The 17,689-nt window shown below is 44.6% G+C and overlaps 1 protein-coding gene across 5 annotated transcripts in view; it reads right to left on the minus strand.

Moving 5' to 3' along the window:
- The window catches only part of dab1a (DAB adaptor protein 1a), a 90,364-nt gene extending 73,764 nt beyond the window's left edge, over positions 1-16,600 (minus strand). For 4 of the 5 annotated variants that reach the window (XM_085928865.1, XM_085928864.1, XM_085928866.1 and 1 more), the window contains exons 1-3: positions 16,196-16,522; positions 15,972-16,068; positions 13,255-13,404 (exon numbers count right to left, since the gene is read on the minus strand). The gene's annotated coding sequence lies outside the window, so the exon portion shown is untranslated. The other variant, XM_085928863.1, reaches the window with a different exon arrangement.
- Positions 16,601-17,689: the final 1,089 nt, after the last annotated feature.

A 17,689-nucleotide genomic window follows, 5' to 3' on the forward strand; every position in this document is an offset into this window, starting at 1 on the left:
CTGTCTGTCTGTCTGTCTGTCTGTATCTGCGTTTGTCTGGTCAGCGGACACGCAGTGACCGAAGCTGCCATTTAAGAGCGCCTTTAGCTCTAACCGAGACAAATTGTCCAAGAGGGACACCGGAGAAGAGGCAGAGAGGGATTACTTAACACGTGCATCTGGAATAAACACTAGCGGGAGCCTCCGCAGATCAATAGCCACACGGACGAAACACACACAAACACACAAACACACAAACACACTCGTGTGTGTGTGTGTGTGTGCAATGTGGATCGATGCTCGCAGTGCGGGATAGCGCATTAATGAACAGACATTTGGATGGGGGGAATATCTCAAACAAAGAAAGTTACAACAGATTTACAAAATAGAGCAAATAAAAAAACTGTTTGGCAGAGAGATTTGACGCCATTGGCCAGCCATCAGTTCGTAATGAGAAGTGCATTTATCGAAAATGGATTTATGGCTATGAATGACACAAAAAGAATTGGACTAACGTATATTTTTCACTTGATATCTTGACAGTTATTTCGTTCACACACAGATTGAGCTTGATGTGTTATTTATGCAGTTTTAACCACTTTCTTCCTCTCTCTGTCTTTTTTCTTCTTTTTTTTTTTTTTAAAACACCCAACCCCGCACTGCTTCATGCTCCCTCAACTGGAGGGTCCTTAATTAAGGACTGTCTTTTTTAATATAAACCTTTTATAGAAAACTCCACCGAGGAAACGCCAGCTGCCAGCTTTGATTGGGGTGGACCCAAAAAAATTAGGTTTAAAAAAAAAAAAAGGCTAATTTGAGCAATTTTGCAAGGCAGATGCAACTCACTAATAAAAGAGAAGCCGTGCTTGGTGTTTGTTTAGTGAGAGACAGCAGATATGATAAAGTGCCACACACACTGTCACTCAAGCTAAAAGAAATTCTGTATGACAGGGATTTGCACTTGGTATACTCCATGCTCCATTTGCACACTTGGTACAATCCACTAGCTCAATTGAATTCAAAGAATGGAAATGTTTTTTGTTTTTTTTAATAATAAAATTAGCAATATTTTTAAATGTATAATAAATTTCTATTTTAATAAATGTATTGAAATACTTTAGTCTGCCACGCTAACTAAAATGTACATCCATGAGCTAACTTCTAGCACTTGTACAACCATGAAGAATTTGAGCATCAAACAAGCCATGATGGCAACATACTAATGGTGTCACTCCTAATAAATACAGATTGCGCATTAAACCAGTATCATAGGAGACATGCACTGATTGATTTGAAAAAACGAAAAAATAAAAACCTACAGTCGCACATACACCAGCGGGCCGTCTGCTGGGACCCGGGGTGTCTAAGAAAAGCAGACAGTGTGATGCTGGAATCTCCTGCTGCCAACTGGCATATGTAGGCCAGCACTGAGTTATAAATCCCCCCCTTTCGCTCTCTCTCACTCTCATTCACAGCATGCCACAATAATACAAACTACCGTTTGACTTCAACCGCAATCATCGCTACTCTGCACACATTCTCTCTGTCATATTATTTGTGTGCTGTTAAATAAAAGATTGACTGTTAAATAAAAGATTGACTTGAAAAATGGCGGGAAGAGATATTCATTGGTGAGTGTTTGAGTAAGTTCAGGTCCCTGAAAGTTAATCCGGTTCCAGGTTCAGATTCAAAAATGTATCCAGGAGGTTGTAGACACGATTTTAGGTTGGATGCTTCCCTCGTTAGCTGAGGTAACAAAGGTCAAAGCGAGAAGGGGAGAGAGGGAGTGGAGGAGTAGACGGATGACGGAGGGGTAGAGCAAGACACACTGAAGGAAGGTAAGAAAAAAAAAAAAAAAAATTAAAAAAAAAAAGGTCGACTTTGGCAGCTCCGCTGGGTCTCATTAATTCAGCCTAATCAGACGATATATTGCTGAGAAAACACATCCCGCTACTGCTGTGCGCGCGCGAGGACTTCCGATGAGCTTCCCGCAAATGCGGCCGTGGCGCTTTTGCAGCTTCCTACGCGCTCATTGAGGTGGAAGCCAGACGCTTGGGCCCAAAAGTGCATTTCGGGGAGTCGCTCCTCTGTTTACGTTTGCGCCGACGGATGACCCCGCCGACGGCTGGATAATCTGCGTCAAAACACCCTGCCCGATTGGATCCCTCCAGAGAGGTGGCTGTGCCAGAATAGCAACAGAAAAAAAAAACATCAAGCCCAAAACAAGGCAGAGATAACACGAATAATAAAAATAGAGAGTGGAAAATGGGCTTTGCACCGTCCATGTTGGAATGATTGACCTTATTCGTGGGGAGCCGGACCCCTGTCGCTGACGATGTCCAGTTCAGAGAAGTGTGGAGGTGTGCGACTGTGTGTGTTGGGTGGAAACGGATCGGAGGGGGGGGGGGGGGGGGGGGTAACAGACGTGGATGTCAACACCAGTTTGTCAGAAAGTAGTCGACAGCGAAAGTGGGGGTTAATGAGAAAAGGCTTAGAACGGGGGGGGTAGCGTGTGTGTGTGTGTGTGTGTGTGTGTGTGTGTGTGTGTGTGTGCATGTACCACACACGAGGGAATTGCCCTTTAAATCTAAGCCAACATTTAGCCTGGTGCTCACACATGCACATAAAGCATCTCCTTAGGACATGCATGTCATTGATATTCCGCTTGCGTCTGCAAAAAATGTGATAAGACAAAAACGATGAATTTAAAAAAAAAAAAAATGAAATGGGCCGGGCAAATACATCACTATCAACAAGAATAGTTTTCAGTATTTTTTTTAAAAAATTTTTACAAAAGCTAATTTGCTATCATGTTAAGAGAACGAGGTGACACGCTTTCTGTGTCCTACAAACCTACATATACATTTATGTGGGGGATGAAGTGGCTGAAGTATGACCCAATTATTAATGACACACACACACACACACACACACACACACACACACACACACGGAGGGAGACACACAGTGTATGTTCAGGAGGCGTGTAAGTGCTCGGAGCAGCCCCTATTAATTCAACTAATTTAGCCTCAGCCCAGCCATTAAATTTAAGCCTGACCCTGAAGCTCCCAATGCAACAGCAGCCCCCCCCCCCCCCCCCACCCCCCCAAAATATACACAGTTTATTACCAAGGTGGTGGAATGGACCAAATTATACCGTGAGCTTCGATCAGAAGTTGAAGCGCAAACGTGAACCCCGGGATCGCATGCCACTCGGGGGTCAGGGGTCAGGATTCCGCCAATCGCTGCCAATTCAATTAGAACTCGAGCGAGACCGTGTTATCTTTCTTGGCGGCGGAGGGGTGTCGGGGAGCCGCCGGGCCGGCGAAACCAGATAGTTACGCCGATAAACTAATCACTAAAGATAAGAGGAGAAGCGGGCAAAGCTGGTTACAGTTCACAAAGTCGGCTGCCGGAGTGCCGCGCTTCGGTTGGTCGGTCGGCGGGAGTCCGAAAAAGCGGAAGATGATGAAGATGAGGTGTCGGTGAAAGCAACAGACTATCTCGCTCTCAATAATTTAAAGCTTTCAACGGGCAAACGGCGTGTCCACTAAATAAAACGTTTAATAGATTTGTTCTTGTGTTGTTGTTTTTTTTTTTTTAATGAAATGTAACCTCACACAAGCTCTTTTCCGGCCCGAGTGGTGTCCGGCGGAGCGATTTGTAAACACTATAAAATGTTAATTATTCAATTAGTATTTATTATTGCCTGAGTGGGCTAATCTCACTTGGTGCGGAGGCAAAGAAAATCCCTTTAAAAGTCACCTAAGTTAACTTTATAATTAGAACCCAGAAGGTCCAGTCAAGAAAACCAGGCAGGGCTGCAAAATCAAAATCCAGTGCTATTCATTAGCCTGTCTATGATGTTTTGCATTGTGTGTTAGCATCAAGCTAGTCACTCTTAAGTCAATGTATCAGTGTAATTGCCAAAAACCTTTATGGGTATGATTGATCAGCTTTGACGCTAATGGTGCTGGAAGTTTGATACTTCCCAGCGGTCTCGAATGCACCAGCATCTTAAATCGGCTTCCCTCGCGTAGCATCAATACCCATTTCCATCTCTTCGAAACTTTCTTTTCTCCTCGTCTGAGATATTGATTGTGTTTCATTCTGCGAGACCCTCACTCCTTATCCCACGCACACACACACACACCCCCACACAACACGTCCCCGCCGCTTCTCTTCTGAATAAGTCCTATTCCCGAGCGGCGGGCCTTCTTTCTCGTCGTTTAGTGCGTGGCGGGCGAACTGGGGAAAGCAAAAACGGAGGCTCATCGGCGTCAACTCGGAATCTCAATCATCTCAAACCAGGATGAAGGCAAAGAAAGGCGTAGCGGGCGAGATGAGGGGGGGGGGGTTGTGTAGCTCTTGCGATAAAGCTGACAGCACACTTCATTGGACAGGGAGGGTGATTTAGATTACAACCCAGCCCTTCTTCAAGCTCTTTACTCCCCACGATCTTACTGTAGATATGAAACTAAAAAGCCACGGGGAGATCTCTCGCCTTTGGCACAGCCCGGTTCAGGTGACATTTTGATAGAACGGGCCTCGGGCTTGTTGTGCTACCACACCGATGAGATCTAGAACTGAAGCGGCCGCTAGCCGGTTAGCCGCGGACGGGACGCTTGCGCTGGAAGGAGCCATTGTCTACTATCATAGCTGGAGGTGATGGCGCTATTAGAGTCAAATACCGCACTCCTCCACTCCCGCCGACCACGACTGTGTGATGGGAGAATGCGGTCGGTGTCTTTGGAGTAATCCACTCTGTGACATAAACCTGAGTACCCCCCCCCCCACCCCACACACACACACACACACACACACACACACACACACACACACACACACACACACACACACAAACCACCGGCCCCTCCTCTTCCTCGCCTCTGCTGAATAAATCTTTAATGGAGGTTTTATTGTCTCTGATCAGTATGCAGCACTGCGCGTGTTTATGCAGTTCCATCACACACAAGTACACACATAAAAACTTGCACACGTATGCACACACTCCAAAACGTGCTCTAGCTCACTCACTGACAAAATCGTACACGCATGCAAAAACGCACACGAGCTATCTCACACAGAAAAAAAAGATTTCAAACCCAAAATATTATTTGAGAAACGCTAATAAGCAATATGGATACATTTTCTGTGAGAAATGACAAGAAAACCTGCAAAAATCTATATTTATCCAATTAATGTGTAAATTTTGTGTAGGAAGGACAAAAAAAAATCATTGACTCCTTGAAAGCTCCACTTTAAATATAACATGAAAGAACGATCACAACAAAGTGTAAATAACAGCAATAACAAAACAATAATAAAAAAAAAAAATGAATAGCAGCCATTCCTGCTGACACAGCACACACACACTCTTAGACCCCATTATCTCACAAACACTTGTATAAACGCCCTCAAGTGCCCGCACACACACACACACTTTATGTAAGCAAACACTATTCTACAACACGTGAAAAAACAAATTGTGCCACTTGAAAACGTACAAGGAGCAACACAAACCATTCAATTAAAAGCCAACTGAAAGTAACGCACATGCTGCCACCACAAAAGCCCGCATTCATTTGCCACGAGAGGCGGGCGACCTTGCTATTGCCTCCTGCACTCCACATCTGCTTGACAACGTTGCAAAAGAATAGAAACTCGCCGATTGCTACGCTACGTTGTTTTGCTACTTGATAATCACTTTGCGTGTCCAAGAGTGGGTCACGTTTGCCGTCCCTTAAGTCTTCAAACACACGCGCATGCACAATCGAGCCATCTGCTTGATATTCTCCAGTCACATCCGCCGCCCTCACCGGAGACCCGCCTTCACAAAGTTTATTTGTCAAATGCTTTTTTTTGTGTTGCTGTGTGTGCGTGTGTGTGTGTATGTGAAGTGGAGATAAACACAAAAGCTCAGAGCACAAGGACAGAGATTTCCTGATGGAGGCGAGAGGCAACCTTGCTGCAGGGAAGACTTCTCCACAAAGGCTCAGCATTCATCAACTTTAGCCACCATAACGTCACACAGGCTACATTTTATAAAACCTATCTTTTAGATTTGTGTGATGACCCTTAAGAACATTAAAACGCGACTGAAAAAAAATGACATCTGGAGAGGATTAATTGTCTACATGACAAATACGCCATCAAAGGGTCAGAACGGTTTGGATGCCCCGAGGCACCACGCTGCCTCTCACAGGTCGGTCGTAGTACTACAACGGCAAATCACACATGCTAATTCTCATGTGGGAGTCTCTCACATTCAAAACTAAATATCTTGACGGTATGAGAGTAAGAGAAAAAGACTCCATAATTGGGTGATGGCTCAGTATCGCCCCCTCAAATGAAAAAGCAGCACCGTTGAGAGGTTAAAAGGGGGGAAAAAAGAGAGCAAACGAAAGGCCAGAGGGCAGGGCGAGAGTAGCGAAGGGAAACGGAGGCTGCGGAGAGGACGGCGCTTTCATTAGCGAGATTGATTAGATGAATGCTGAAGCTAACGGCCTCTCTGCTCTTTAGCTAAATGCCATCTCTGGGCCTATCAGCGCCACGGCTTCAACAACAACACATAAATTAGCGCAACAGAGACGACGAGAGTGGAGGAAGAAAGAAAGAAGAAGAAAAAAAAAAAAAGTGCAATCATGAGAGAAGCTCTCAATAGCGTGGCCGGCCCAAGATCATAAACAAAAACAAGCGGCTGATCATCTCATTAAGGGGCGACGATACAACGCGACTGTGTTGTGATGTATTGGGTTTCTAGTTTCATTTACTGTAAACACACAAATTCACATAGCCGACCTTTAATGGATATTAAAAAAAAAAATAGCATGCAAACACAAGTAGACAGACATAATCTCAACAATAATCATATTTTTTTTATCCTCTGCGAAGAAACAAGTGTTGCCCTCCCTCACCTCTTTGCTAGTCACGTCGAGGCTGCATATGTGTGTTCGTGACACACACACACACATACACACACACACACACACACACACACACATTCATCCTGCAGGCGACCCTTTAAAATGTTGCCATTTACATGGAAACTTAACAAGTGTGAAATTAGAGAGGATTTCAAATTATCGTCACACACACACACTAAAGCAAACTGAGCACGATGGTGAACGCCACTCATATGTTGGTGGGGGGGGGGGGTTATAAACCGTGAATACTCTCAGGGTGACTGATGTAAATTTACAAAGAATTTTCCACCGTGTTGACTGCAATTGAAATGAAGAACACAATGGCTTTTATTTTTGCATAGTATGGACATAAAAGCTGATGGAGTCAGATATTGAAGTAAAACTCCTTAATTCACTTCCACATACTTCCTTGACATCACAATGCCACCAGATGGCGCCAATGCAAAAACATTTTAGGGCAGCGAAAAGCTGTAATGAATTGAAAAAAATTATAATCTGCAAATATGTGAATTTTCAAACATCAATACAAAACGCACACACATGGAGAGTTGAGGGAGTCTCCCGACAATACGGTGAGGTCACGCATGCAATTTGCTTAATTAACATACCTGCCACACACGGCGTACAGTAAGCGAAAGCGGAAAGCAGACGGCACTCTATCTTAACCCTTTATTGTCTGAGGGGTGGAGGGGGTCATGCTATTAAATCTATAATTAGATGCTAATAAGATGCAAATCCCTCTTGCAAGAGTAGACCATTGGTAGGACGCTTATAATATATAAAAAAAAAAAAAAAAAAAAAAAAAAAAAAAGAGGGGGCTGAGGGGGTAAAGATTCACTCCTATATAGTGTATTTGTATGAGTTGTGGTGGAGGGGGGGAAAAAAAAAAGCACCCAAGCATTGATCGCAAGCGTACGAAAAATGTTTTTGATTTATCTCCGACGCGGGCAGCAGAATAGGACTTTTGGTATCGCTGCTCAAGCAGAAAAAATAAAAAATGCAGCAAAATAAAAAAAAAAGAAAAACACTCCATCTGTCCGGAGTGCGGCTGCAGATAGGAGGCAGGGCGGCACAGATACGAAAAGCCGCTGATTAGGAGTCAGGGAAGGCTGACAAGAAAATAAATAAATTTGGGGGAAAAAAAAAAAAACTTTACAGAAAAATACATTTTCACCTTCCTCTCTGTGGACTCATCTGAGAAACACAAAATGTAGTCCAACTTAGAGTCCATTAATCAAAGACCAGCCACACCATCTTTAAAAGGTGGCCCCCAAACTTGTTTTGAGAAAATACACATCTGTAAAATTGTTGTGTTTCTTGCCGGAAAAAGAAAAAAAAAATGAAATGTTATAGAAGGTTGTTATCTGACCGACAGTGCAGCCAAGACCGCCTTGATCTGGCGTCCACTCAGTCCAGAGGGCCATCTTTTTTTTTTTTTTTTTTGGTTTCTCTTCTGTGGCTTACAGATAAAGGCAACGAATTGGCACCGAACACAAAATGTCTCCCATCTTTCTCTCTGTAAAGCAGGCTCAACATGACAAGCCAGCACCCGAGGGCCCGTGTGACGGTGATAGATCGACGCTATTTATGTCAGACAACAGAAGCTCGACTGACCGGCGCGAGCCAAGACGATCTAACATCAGAGCCGGGATCAGAAATTCTGCCTTGGACTTGTATTTAGTAGCTCCAGTCCTAATGTGTGATTGTTTCATATTTTTCTGATCAGACAACTTTGAGCGCACAGGGGGCCGCTAGCCACCAAGGTGCTATTCTATTCCAAACGTGACACGAGTGGAGCACACACAGCTGCGCAAACACGCATCCTTCCATATTGATATTCACGGCGCACGCCGCTGCCCTTCTGCCGCCGCCGCCGTTGACGCAAATAGAAACTGCAGTGATGCAATTTTGTATTCCACTTTTGATGACGCGGACGTTTCAAAATTTTGAATGACGCGGCTCGGCCCTGAGACGTGGCGGACTCGAACGCAGAACCTCCTCGCCGTCCGAACCCCTCCCCAACCCGTTTCCTCGTGCTTCAATCAGGATATTAGGAGAGAAGATGAAATGGACAGGAGGAGGAGATGGAGCTCTGCAGACTTTCCCAAGGTTAAAAGAGGGGAGAGGAGGATATTTTCTGGCGAGCCGCCCAGATGTGATGTATCGTCCCGTGGCTGCGCGCGCCCCGTGCGCCTAATGCCTCTTAACAGTAATAACGTATTCCCTCCCATTAATGTTATGGATCAGAGGGCATATTATTGATCCACCACCTCAGCTATATAGTCCCCTCGCTCCATTTCCCTCACGACTGCCCCCCCCCTCCCTACCAGTGCTGCTGCTGTAGCTTTATTTGAAATGTCATCACGGCGGGCATTTCAGGCCAACTTTCTTTAACCCACAGTGTGCAGGGTCAGTACCCGACCGACCCTGACCGAAGAGCTCGGAGAAGTAACAATTTGGAAGTCCTGGGAAATGTTACAAATTGTTTTAAAGATTCTCAGTCGATTCTCTTCAAACTTGAAATGACAAATTGTCAATGTCAGCTAGCTTAGGCAGTTTGACAATAGACGGCCAGGCATTCCGATCAAGGTCAAGGTTTCCATTGGGTTTTGTTTTTTGTCAGCACTTTATTCAAGTAATCATTTTATAAAATTGATCTTCACCTATCACCGTAGAAAGAACACGATTGATTTTTTTGGATTACATTTAATACTATTCTAGCTCTTTGGGTGCCTGAACTCACGTCCCAGAATGATGTGAATTGATAAGTCTTCAGTGATATCGTTGGAGTCAGATTGATTTCCGATTGCATCAGCCCGAACGAAAGCTTTTCATTGCTACTTTGCTCCAAGGGCGCCAAAATAACCCGCTTGATTTACAACGATGACCAAGTCAGACGCAAAGCGCCGTTTCATTACGCGTCGGTAGCATCTCAGACACAAACAAACCGAGATGCCGCAGTGGCAACGACAATAAAAAACATGAGCGCAATCACCCCCCCCCCCCCCCCCCTTCACTGTAAGGAGCCTCCGCCAGGCCGATGGATTCATCGCGGCGACAAATAGCGTGCTTGTGACGCTCGGAAGGAAATGAAAAATGGTGCGTGGCCCATGTCCCGCCGAGTGGCGGGCGGGATAGTGATTGTGTTGACTAAATGTGATTGCCAAGGAGTGACTCTCGGCAGGCAAAACATCAGAGTTATTACATTCGCGCTAATATCGCCGGCTGGCAATCACCTGCGAAGCATCTTTGAGCACATCGGGACGGACGTGTGAGTGGGAGCCAAAAATAAGCCACACACACAAAGACAGTGATATTAAAAAAAAGTCAATTTAAGAAAAAATAAATTATTACATTTATAAGTATAAAAAATAAAAAGTCAATTTAATAAAAAATAAATTAAAAATAATATTTATATAATTTTAAGTTACAACTCTAAGACAAATAAAGCCAAAGCCATAGCAAAAGCGCGCACACATGCTTTCAGCATCTTTTGCGTTCCCTTGGGGAGCGCATGGTGAGAATAATCAGCCTCTCCATCTGAAGAGAGGAATAAAAGCCTTTTGACCAAATTAGGTGATGCCACTTCCTGTCAGAGTTAAGCAGCAATCAGCAACTCCTCGTGGTGAGTGACCAAGGTCGCGGCCAAGCATCGTTTCCCCGAGAGCACTCTGAAGCTCTTAAACGGAGGCATGACCACACGGAGGTGTCGTGCGGCTTATGCTAACATTACTCGACCTTTAGCCAGGAGTGATAAAAGCCAGACTGGGTGTTGCTTTGAAAAAAAATCTGAAGCACAATAACAAAAAAATGACACTATTGCGCCTTGTACCAATGTTGGAATGGCTTCATTACAGAAAGGGGGCGGAGCTAGTCATGTTGCGAGATTCTATTACGAAAGCAAGTGGCCATAAACACGGTAAATGAGCAGAGGCGGGCTCCCAAACTGCCCTTTAGTCTTCCTTAAGTCACAACTTATCTGTGTTAATTGATTCCGTTCTGCTTACAGGTCGCTAATTCAGTGCAAAACGCGTTTTTTTTTGTTTTCCCGATCATGTTTGACCCATTTTATCTGCGCCCTGAACAAACACAACAGGTGCGTCAACAGGCGCATTGCATTGTTTGTAAGCCTTAAACAAGCGTGGTCACAAACATACACGCGCACACAAACAAATACACACACTAAATGACCGTGGCCTAAATATAATACGCGCAATCATCCTGATTCCGCCGCAATCCTAGATGATGAGATTGCGGCGAGATGGAGATAAATGAGCTCTCGTTATAGCCACCAAGGGGGACAAAAGCTCTCCTGGTTTTCATTGACTTTCTATTGTTATTTACCACACCCAAGGATCCTTTTAAAGGACACAAAGAGGGCCGACAATAAATATGTGCATTAATACGGTGGTGCGCCAAAAAAAAAAAAAATGCAGCACAACCAAAGAAATATGTGCATTTAAATTGCTCATTCATACATGGCGTCGACATCTGAGGACTGAAGCGGCGTGCCGGCTACAAACGGAAGATAATGGGATCCTCCCGTCAGGATATACGGAGCCGAGACCCGCATCACCTCCACTACTCAACGCCGCGGCCGTCACGCCGGCACGGCATTGTGGGCGCGTCCGGTGATTGAAGCAGATTTGAGCAATCAAAGTTATCAAAACGTCGCTTCGTCGGGAGGCAGACAGCGCGAGACCGGCGTAATTGGATTTTCCTCTCTCAGTTTAACAGATGACACTCGAGCGGCAGGAGAGGGGTGGAAGTTACGAGTGGCTCGTGAACGGACACGGCGGCCGCCAACGCCGCCGTACTGCGGAGGACGAACATGTGGAGTAAGCCATTCGGGTCGTCTCCGATAATAGCGAGCGATATTCAAAACGGGACCAAAATCAAGCTGCTGGACTTCAAGGGTATCTAGCTGTCCAGTCAGGCCTCAAGAGTGACTCCGGTTAGGACTCAATTCAAATGATATTCTCAGATCCACTGTCAGACCTGACAACGGGTCCTGGGTCCCTTCTGATGCAAGACTCGGCCTTAAGTGACGGAAGTTCCCCAGACCCAAATCCAATCGAGCACGTCTGGAACGTCATGTCTGGTTCCGTCCAGACTGTTCAGGATTTGACTTGATGCCCCGATTCAGGTCTGGTAGAAGATTCACTAGAATTTCTTTCAGCTCATTCTCGTGTGAGTGTGTGTGTGTGTGTGTGGGGGGGCATTGCTGAGTCACACACACACCAGAATGGATTAGGCTGAGTCACAGTTGCTACCTGTTTGGATACACACGCACCGACTTTCTTTGATCGATCCCCGACTGGTTAAAATAAAGAACACCATGCAATAAAGAAACGCTGGTCAACAGGGGGCGCTAACACTTGGCATTTAAATTCTATGCCTAGATGCCCTATGGCACCATGCTGCCTCTCACAGGTTAGTTTAGGCACTACAGCATCTGCTTTGGAAGAAGCTGTATTATTCATCTTGAATACAGATTCCTAAAATGGGTGATGGACAGTCGCCATGACCACTGCATGCTGTGGCCAAGTGAGATTGAGAAAGAATGGCCAAGCAGTGTTGAGAGTCTGGATTGAGACGGCCAGAACAAAAACCTACTACGAGTTCTTACGTGACCAGTGTGATTATGTTATTGGCTGCTGTGGAGCACATTCCCACTCTAACAATCACACAAGCTGCCAGGCGAGCGCCAAGCCAGCGCCCGCCCGGCCGACCGTGCTGTGATTGATAGCAGATTTCGCCCCCTGCCAGCATGTGACAATTCATTAAGAACCAACACACAAACACGTCGCTCAACGTTAGCCGACAGCACTCTTTACGCCTTTTTTCATAGAGAGACATGCCCTTGCCGAGCCAAAAACTCCAGAGAAAGTCATAAATACAAAACCAAGAGATGCCAAATGAATCTGTTGGATGCATCACAGCACATCATAGCAACAAACCGCAGTTGCCCTCTAGTGGCCGTGCGAAGAACAGGGCAGAGCAACGGAAACGGAGGCATGATGCCGTGACATGGGCACTTTTACCTTGCACCATCTGAAGTTTTCCCTGAAACAAGTTGCCAGTATCAGGATGGCAACTTTAAAAAAAAAAAAAAAAAAAAAAGTCCTAAATGTTGAATTTCAATGCATTGCTTAGCTTGTGATAGCTAATTCGAACAGCTTGAAATCAGCAGTGATTTGCAAGAATGCTTGTCTAGCAACATTCACTCAAAACATTAAATTATATAATCCGCACACACATTATACATATCCACTTTTTATACACAATAAGGACAATGCTAATACAAAAATAAAGCCAAGCCCATAGTATAAGTAGACTGAACACGTACCTGATGGACGGCAGGGTCACTACGAGATCCTCCTCTCGGCCACCTCCCCGGTGCTCCTCTTCCTCTGTTTCTCCAACGTTTCTCCCTTTTTGTCCAGATAGCAGAGAATTCAAGAGGAGCCGGGAAATCCAGAGCCGCTTGGGTGGAAACCTGTAGAGAGCGAGTGCACAGTTGAAGGCAGACAGATGTAGGAGGGAGGGGGTTGAGGCGAGATGCAGTCGGGAGGGGGGGGGCGGGGGGTTACACGACTCACAAGTGGTTAGCTCGACGCTCACCGCTGCAGAGCTCAGCATCCCGACCCCCCCCCCCCCCCCCGATGCTCCACCCCCCCCTCCCAACCTGTTACCACATTCCACCTAATAGCAGAATCTCCTCCTCCCCAAAGAGTCACAAGATACTGCGCACAAATTTGATTACAATCCTCGTTACTATAATGGTTCAGTCTTTTATGTATGCTAATTTTCAGTAACCTGTCGTGCTTTTTTTCCATTCAACAAAGTTTGGCAAGGAAGAAAATGCTAAATTCATTCAGAAAGAGGAAGAGCGACAGCGAGGAAACAAAAGAATCAAAGTTATCCATAGGTGTTACATTTTGTTTGTCTACATGTAGCCTGCGATTGGCTGACGATCGATCAGCCCAGAGTCAACCTTCCCTCTTGCTCAAAATTAACTGGGCAAAGCTCCCCGAAAAAAAAAAAAAAAAAAAAAAATCACTAATGCGTTTTGTCTTTTTCTATCACAGCAAGGACACTCAGTAAATTAGCCCAACAAAAAAATCCTCATCCTCCTCTCCAGTGCTGTTGCTATGGCCACCGCAATAAACTCTAACAGTGGCGCTTGTGTGCCAGTGTAGGACGTTTGAAGGATCAAAAAATTTCAAATGTAAACATTAGTTTGGGCTAATTACACTCGCTAATGGCTCGGCCAAATTCAAGGTGTTACGAGCTCAAGATACATTTTCCTCTAGGCAGGCTTCTGTGCGTAGATCGTAAAAGGTCAGGGATACTTGGCGCTTGGGTGAAATGAATCTATATTAAGTTTTTTTTTTAACCTTTTTTAATTAATAATAGTTTACTTGTAAGACAAAAAGTGTGTGTTTTTTTAAACTGCTAGCTAAACAAGTCTGAATTCGGATGCTGTGTGCTAACAGTGTTAACCAATCACTGAATTCAAATGAATCAGGATCTGATCTGAATCGATCCCGACCCCTCCCTTTGCCATCCACGCCCATTCTTAAGGCCAGTGTTATATGTTGTGTTAAAAATGATGAAGTGTTTTGGGATCAACGCTCAGGTATATTCAGGGTTTAAACGACTGCACCGAGCGCCGCGTGTTGGCTGAATACAGACGAACACATTTGGTGCACTCGGTTAGTGCAGAAGAGGGAGGAGGGAAAAAGAAAAAAAAAAAATCTCTTTACTTACTCAAGCAGCGTCTCCAAAGAGGCTTTCAAGTAAATTGAGTTTGGGTTTAGGGGCCTGTTTATATTAATGAGTCCTCGGCCGCTTGAGTTAGAGCCAGTGCTCTGTGTTATTACCTGCTTGATAATGAATGCCAGCTTGGCTAGCAGCAGTCAATGGAGGCCACACACACACACACACACACACACACACACAGTGCAGATAATGCTGCAAGCTGCCACTGACTGGCTACAAAAGATTAGCAGCGTCCTCCCTACATTTGCAGACAAATGCAGTGGCACTCATGCTAATGTTAGCATGGCCTGTGTTTGCTTATTGCACCATTATCCTCCGCAGTCTCCATTTTGCTGTTTTCGTTGCTACCCTCAGTCTCACACTTAAGGAGTGAAAAGTAATTATAAAAGACTTCCAATGTTGTCCTTAGCGTTGGACGCCACAGGTATACGCCACAGTTGTATGTTAGCTTGTAGCATTACCTGAGTAACGTCAATACAGTATATGTATCTAATTAATCCACTTGAATAACATCTCTACAGCAATTTGGCAGAAAGCAATATAGAAGACGACTTGTTCATTAGTTGACGGTCAACTCATTTGGAAGGATCAACGGATTTTTGAGTCCACTTACATTTAAGCCGTGTGATAAAGTTTAGCAGCTTAATTAAACAACGGGATTGGAGGGGGGGGGGGGGGGTAAACGCACAAGCAGTTTGATTGTCTGTTTGCCAACACGGAAAATGAAGTGTACTCAGACAGTCCTTGGTTGAATGTAGCTGTACTATATACTTAAATAAAATTTTAAACACAACTAAACTGTACTTAGAAATTATTATGTACCACAAGAGGGCACCCATGCACCTCTAGAATCATTCACCGATTTGAAGTCATCAAAGTTTTAGCAACAATTTCAGGAATGCGCGATTGAAAAACAGGATGCGACGGCCCGTTCATCACTGCTTGCAAATGTAATTAGTTTCGCAGTGCTTTGCATCACGTTTAAAATTTATAACAACAACCCGATTTGCAACCCCGCTGCCTCACATCATTTCTCTACCTCGAGTTTATCTAAGGAGAACAGAACTGCAGTAAAATGCATCTTTAAACAGGTTAGGGCACAAAGCAGCAGCTCTTCATAAATCAGACGAGAAGCTGATCTAAATGATTTGAATATTGTTGATAATCGATTAATTGTCACCGTTCAATACATGACACTATACATGACCGTGGAATCTTCCAGCCTTGCTCAGCATGAACGCTCGCATATATTTTTCTCGGGAAGGGACTTATGGGTATTACCTGATGCATGCGCTTGCCAGAAACTGGACTGGGATGAAATCAAAGTGTCCTGTCCGCTCTCTCCAAGAATCCCCTTGCCAGTATAAACAGAGTATGTCTGCAAGCAAAGGAGACCGGTGAATTATTAAAGCATTCTGAAGTGTCACTCAAAGAGAGCCGGTGAACCACCGAGACACCAGAGGACACATACACAGACACACAGACAGATATACAGACACACTCACTTCACTAATAGAGGCAAACAAGTGTTTCCCAATCATATACTTTCAAGTCCAATTAGACAAATTCTGTCCTTGACGAGACTGTGGCGTGTACATAAACAGAATCCAGGCCCAGTAACAAGGCTCTCTACCGTTAACATCCGTGGTTAGCTTAGTTGAACTGTTTTTTTGTTTTTTTTTAACTTGACAATTAAAAACAAAACCAAAAAAACTTCAAGGACGAACTTGGTAACCACAACGCTCCCCGTTTCAATATACAAATGCCGAAACTGTTGCATTTGGCTTATTTAGCTAACTTTGTGCGTGTTTTTTAAATATTTTTTAACCGTTTTTTTGTTACCTTCGCGGTCAAGCCTTGCCAGGTGTAAAAAGAAGAACGTTAATTGGACTGTACCAAGGCTCTGCGCTGTCAAAGCGGGAGGGGGGGGCGTGACAGGCATCACGTGACGGAAGAATACGCGCGTTCGTGTACCTGTGATATGCATTCCACTTCTTTTAAGTGAAGTGAATCTTTAGAATAAGTTCACTCAAAAGATTTGTTCAAAAGAATCGTTCAGCAAATTGTTTGCTACACGTTCTTATTTATTTATTCATTTATCTATTTTTTACTTCGTGTCATGTACCTATTGAAGTGTCCATAAGGTGTACCTAATAATAGGCCTCTCCATTAGGGAAAAAGCTTGAGTGAAAGTGAAAAGTGCCACACCCGCCCTCACCCCCACTTTCTGATTGGCTGATTGATCTGTGACGTCATTTGGACACTCTATTAGGTACACCGACATTTTTAGGTGTTCCTAATCACAGGCCACTACATTAGGGAAAAATCATGGTCAAAGCTTAAATGAAAGTGAAAAGTGCCACACCCGCCCTCACCCCCACTTTCTGATTGGCTAATTGATCTGTGACGTCATTTGGACACTCTATTAGGTACACCGCAATTTTTAGGTGTTCCTAATCACAGGCCACTTCATTAGGGAAAAATCATGGTCAAAGCTTAAATGAAAGTGAAAAGTGCCACACCCGCCCTCACCCCCACTTTCTGATTGGCTAATTGATCTGTGACGTCATTTGGACACTCTATTAGGTACACCGCCATTTTTAGGTGTACCTAATCACAGGCCACTTCATTAGGGAAAAATCATGGTCAAAGCTTAAATGAAAGTGAAAAGTGCCACACCCGCCCTCACCCCCACTTTCTGATTGGCTGTTGGATCTGTGACGTCACTCGGACCCAGGTGTACCTGATCACAGGCCACTTTATTAGGGTAAAAGCTTAAGTGAAAAGTGCCACACCCGCCCTCACCCCCACTTTCTGATTGGCTGTTGGATCTGTGACATCATTCGGACACTCTATTAGGTACACCGCCATTTTCAGGTGTACCTAATAACAGGCCACTTCATTAGGGAAAAATCATCGTCAAAGCTTAAATGAAAGTGAAAAGTGCCACACCCGCCCTCACCCCCACTTTCTGATTGGCTGATTGATCTGTGACGTCA

This window comes from Syngnathus leptorhynchus, chromosome 13, assembly GCF_054491065.1.
Source record: "Syngnathus leptorhynchus isolate UIUO chromosome 13, UIUO_Slep, whole genome shotgun sequence".
Lineage (NCBI taxonomy): Eukaryota > Metazoa > Chordata > Actinopteri > Syngnathiformes > Syngnathidae > Syngnathus > Syngnathus leptorhynchus.